Genomic DNA, 6,208 nt, shown 5'->3' with positions numbered 1-6,208 from the left:
TAAGAAAAAAATTGTTTTACTTACAGTTAACTTTCTTCCTCCTCTTCCCCTCTCCTAAGTATTTTTTCTGTTCATTGATAACATGACATGAAGTAGGATGTATGCTTTAGAGTCCCCTACAAGCAAAAAAAGTCCAATGTTTGTTTCTTTTGGCTTTTCCCAGTTAGGGGTCGCCACAGCGGAACTTCGGTCCGCTAATGATTGGCAGTAGATTTTGATGTGCTGGCTTGCCGAGCCTAACACACAACCTTCAATGAAGGAATGCCCATTCATGCATGTCGCCACTCAGAAGATGCTCTAACTGAGAATCAAACGGGCAACGTCTAACTGTGAGGTGACAATGCTACCGCAGCACCACCACCGCAGTTGATTTTCTTTTTCTGTCATGTTTTACAAATATAATTATTGCTTTGTAATCTCACATTTGTTAATTTCCAAGTTACTAGTTTTATTCCTGTTCATCTCCATCTCCATCTCTGAAATCCGGTCTCTGCTGCATTTCCAATGTACCCTCGCTTCTTCTAGTCAACTTTCATGTTCCCTTCCTTCTCTCCACCATTTTCTATTGAAACACTGGAAAAGATTTCAATGGCACAGTCTCTCTTTGGTCTTTATTACCAGAAGAACAAGAAGCAGAATTTCCTATTTCACAGCTCACATTTTGTTGGACAAACTTCTGTATTTCTTCCTTAGCATGTACTGCATCAAAAAATAGTTTTGTCCCTCCTGGAAAGAATATTTTGAAGATAGCTGGGTATAGCAGCTTGAATCTCATGCCTGCTTCTCGACATTCCTTGAATAGTGGAATAAATTTATTCCTCTTCTGTCTAGTGCACAGTAAGTAATCTTTCTCAACAAACACTCTGCTATCTACCACTTTTAGTATTTTATCATTCTGCCACAGTTTTGTCAGAAGCAACTTCTTCTGCTGGTAGTATTGCATCTTTACTATTAAAGGTCTAGGTTGCTTTCTCATATCCAGGTTTGGAGCATACACACAACATGCCCTTTCAATCAACAACTCCTGCTGTGGAATACCAGTCAAGTTGATTATTTGTGCTTTCATAAAACTAATACAAATCTGTTCCTTACAGCTTCTCTTGTACAACAGAAAATCTCAGGCTTTCCCTATGTGTTCTGTCCTCTAATTCTATTATTTTTTGAAACATCTCTTCTTGAACAGTCTCATATTCAGTCAGCCTTTTCTTCATTTTGACCTCTAATTTTTGCAGTTTTATCACCTCATCTGAATATATGTTTAAAGATTCCTCCTTTTTCCAGCCTTTTGTTATTTGAGTTGACATACTCCATCAATGTTTCATTTATTTTAATCAGGTTTGTGTGCAATTGTCTTATATTTTCCTCTAGGTTATAGAAAGTCACGTCTGGAGCTTGCAATGCTTTTTTGCTGAACAGCTGCAGTGCTCTTCCCAGTGTTTTTTCCTCACCTTTTTTTTAGATGATTTTCTTTCAGGTCCTCTGTATTTCTTTTCTCCTGGCATCCAGGCAGTGCACTTACTTGCCAGTTACTGAAATTTACCCAGAAATATAAGCCCACTGGAATTGTCTGCTGAATTTCTGTTTTCACACTGGGAGAGCTAGAATTAAGCTATTGCTTATTACGCAGCCATCTTGGAGGCCATTAAATGCAATTTTTAATACAGTCAGCACAGTCACTGTAAGAAGACAGTGATGTGATTAGAATGTCTGGTATCAATAACTCTTGATGAAGGATCCTAGTAGTCCAAAAGCTTGACCAATTACAAAAACTTTGTTGGTCATATCATATTTGTGTTTCAGTATTTTCTGTTAATGGCCCATCATAATATTTCTTTATTTTTTTATACCAGGTAGAAATGTGTGATACGGGTATGATGAAACTGAGGTAGAATGTGTGTACAGGTTTACAGTAGCACTGCCACAGTGCTGGAATCTATAATTAGCTACACTGTTATACCAATGACTGACATGCAGAGGATTGTTGTTGAATATGCATAGTGTGTGCATAGGCCAGAGAACACTGTACCATACAGAAATGGGTATGGCAAGTGAGATATACAGTTATGTGAAGGATACTTAGTCTGGGTGGGCCTGTAAATGCAGTACTATGCAGCAATGAGCACAGCTTGTGCCATATATTATGTGAAGGTTACTTAGTGTGTATATGCCAGTATACATTGTACAATGTAGCAATGAGACATGGCATGTGCCATAGATAGCTATGTGAGAGCTACTTAGTGCAGATGGGATTGTAAATAGTATGGTAAGCTACAATGGAGCACAGCTTGTGCCATACATTATGTGAGGATTACATAGTATATACAGGCCAGTAAATGTAGCAGTGCTCTGCATTAACTCTGCAGTACTTGAACTGCCTTGAAGCAACTGGAAGCACATTAATGACATTAGCACAATGAGAAACAACTTTACCAGGAAGTCCTCTAGCCGGTAATGCTCGAGAATCATAATTCCCACTTCAACACTTTATAATTTATAAACTCCGGCTTTCATAAACATAATAAATGTGTCAGTTGACTGGGATACCTTGATTCACTAAGAAAATATCTAAATTTTGGCTTTTATAACTACAGTATGGGCGGAAGCAGGAAGAAGAGAGAAACATAGTTGAAGCATCTTTGTACTGGCTTTACTGTGAAGTCGCTGATCACTTCAAGTTAAAATGGTCTTTGCACAAATGTTTTGTTGAATGGGACATTTGGTGACATACTAATACAAAAGGGCTCTTTATAGCCTGACAGATATTCGTACAGCCCATCTTACTGCTTAGTGAATGAACTATCATAGGTTGTCTGGGCTCCATTGATAAAAGGTGTGGTTCCATTTATTTGTTATATTGAAGTCAGAAGACCTGTTTTATATGTTTAATCAAATTAAAATTGTGAGTTTTTCTTAGTTGACAGGTTGAGAATAAGCAGGTTTACAGCTTTCTTTATTACTAAGTCATATACTAGAACTACTTTTACAAATGTACATAAATCTATGTTACAGTTTTCTGTTACATTGGACAGATTTTGCTAACAGCTACTAATAGCAAGTATTGCAGAAATACAGATTGTTTATCATTAATACATGTAGAGAATAATAATGTATGATGTCTCTTCTTTTCAGGAAAGCTATAGGTTCTATTCAATTGAAACAAAATGAGCCAATGCTTGATAATGACATAACGGTTAACGTCATTATAACATTTATGTAGATAATATACATATTACATACAAATGAATGGTAACTTTTGTAAAATTTGGATATAATAACATAATAATTTCAATAATTAGTACTACTGGTCTTTAAATACTTTCTTTCTCCTTTCCTCCTTTCCAATTGCAATAATGATTATAATTTTGGTTTATATTGTTTAGCTATACAGAATGCTTTAAAACTGCGGAATTTAGAAAACTATTTCTCAAAGTATAATAAGTTAGTTTGACATAGTTTAACAAAATGGGTTATAATGATTAGACACTGTTTTTATATTGTTGTTTTCATTACGTTTTTTGGTAACAACTTAATGTCTAGCAAAACTGTTTTATATTGTTCCTAGGGGAATATTTAGTTATAAAATGTTAGACTAAATGTTTCATGGCCTTACTCTTTAGGCTTTTTTCTTATTTAGTTATGTTTCTGACATACAATCTACTCATTCCTTAAAATTGAATAGACATGACTGAAGAGTTATAATAATTTATATATACTGTAACATAAACAAAAAGAAACAACTTTTATGATACTTAATATTAATTGCATTATATAAATAGCATGTGGTTGCTGTGCTTTGCTGCTATAGTTTGTTGCTTTTATCCAAGTGACAGTTGTCACTGGGACAAGGAGTTTAGAACTCCAGGCGGGGAGCTAGTGCGTTTTTGATAAGTTACTGTAAATATTTTCTTTTATAACATGTTTTACTTGACATTCATTTCAATACATATACATGAAAACATTAATTATATTAACAAAAAGAATTCCGACATTCACTTTACAGTTTGGGTCATAGTCTTCACAGCAAACAATTTTCCTTTGAAATAGGGAGTTATAAACTATTTATATGGAAATGAAGGGATACAATCTATGTTACTACATCAGATTAACATATCATGGTCACTCTAAAAGGTTTATCCATTAACATATTAAAAGAGGTAGTCTTTACAAATAACTTGACATACACAAACCAAATATGATTTTCATACAAGAAACACATTTACTGAAGGATAGTATTAAGTATATGAACGCTAATAAATACACAGTTTTAATAAGCTCAGAACACTCAAAAAAGAAGAGAGGTGTGGCTATTCTTTGGAATAAATATTTCCCCATACCTAGAATAATTAAATCGCTTCAAGATAATAAAGGGATGCTTTGTCTTGTTATTGTGGAAATAAATAAAAAATATATACACTAGTTAATAACTGCTGGATCCCTGGTATTGGAACCTCCACTGTCAAACAACATATAAATCAAATAATATCTCAATCTGAAGGACATATTATTAAGGCTGGTGATTTTAATTGTATTCTGAGAAGGATTCCAGTACTCTAGGAAAAAAAAAGATAACTCCACAAGCCAAACAAATAATAAAATTCATAGAATCATATCATCTAAAAGATGCACATGATTATTCTGATCAAAATTCACTACAATACACATTTTATTCTAACAGATATAAAACCTATTCTAGGACTTGATAGAATATTTTTTCTATGCAAATGACTAATGATCTAGCAAATAGTAAAATTATATCTTGTCCAATATCAGATCACAACACTATTATATTTGAATTTAATGTCAATAATAAACATAATATACAAATAAAAAGAATCCCATCTTATATTACACAGCTAAAATATTTTTAAACCTTCTTAAAAGAAGAAATACATAATTTATAAACACAAACTCAACTCCTGACATCTCTGATGTCTATATATGGGATGCTATGAAATCCTACTTATATGGTCAAATAAATAAATGGTATTATAATAACAGGCAATCATGGGATAAAGATCTAAAAACAATACAAGATAAACTTGACATGATATATCTTAACAATAAAGATAAGCTTACTATGAAAAACATAAGAGATAAGATAGACAAACTAGAAGAATACAGAGCTATATTACATCATAAGACCATGATCTCTTTAGAAAAATATAAATTCCTTGCTTACTCCTTAAATTCAAAATACTTGACCAATCTTAAGAATAAAACTAAAAGAATAAATAAACATAATCATATTAAAGAAATCTATTCCCCTAAAAAACAAAGATATATATATAGCATACATGATATCATAGAGGAGTTCAGAGACCACTTTTACAATATTAATCAATCCACGCAGAATATAGAATCTAAAGAAAAAATAAAATAATTAATAAGAATCTTCATAATAAACTCAGCAAGCAACAAGAGGAAACCATAGATAAATTACTTTAACAGATATACAAACTCAAATTAATAAACTTAAAGAAAATAAAGCCCCAGGTAACGATGGAATTATACCTGAAATATATAAAATCATACCCAAAATAGCTATCTCCTTATTACAAAAAGTATATAATCTGGTTCAAACCAATACTATAATGCCCCCTTCATGGAAATATACTTTCATTTCACCCATTTTTAAACCCAATAAAGACTTTAAATTTTGCTCTTCTTACAGACCCATTTCTCTATTGAATGTGGATTACAAAATGTTCATGAATATATACTCAGACAGATTAAAGACATTTTTACCACATTTAATAGATGAAGATCAGACTGGTTTTGTAACTAACAGAAGTACTTTTGACAACATCAAACAAATGTTGGCTTTAATTGATTATGCTCAAAGAAAAAAGAAGAATTTAACTTTAATAAGTCTTAATATAAATTCAGCACTTGATTCAATTGATTGGCATTATTTATTCACATTATTAGAATGTATACATTTCTCAGATAACTTTATTAAACTATTAAAACACTTATATCAAGGGGCTTTAGCTTACATCAAAATAGGGTCATATACTTCAACCAAAATACCTATTATAAAAGGAACTAAACAAGGTTGTCCCCTTTCCCCTTTATTATTCACTCTAATAATGGAGCCATGGGCTAATAATATAAGAAATGACAAAAATATAGAAGAATTTGAGATTAATAAGGAAACAACCTCCAAAATTCAACTTTTTGCAGATGATTTTCTAATTACCACTAAATG

The sequence above is a fragment of the Protopterus annectens genome, chromosome 4.part1 (assembly GCF_019279795.1).
Source record: "Protopterus annectens isolate FY-2018-M chromosome 4.part1, PAN1.0, whole genome shotgun sequence".
In the NCBI taxonomy this organism is placed as follows: domain Eukaryota; kingdom Metazoa; phylum Chordata; order Ceratodontiformes; family Protopteridae; genus Protopterus; species Protopterus annectens.
This window is presented reverse-complemented; position numbering follows the sequence as displayed.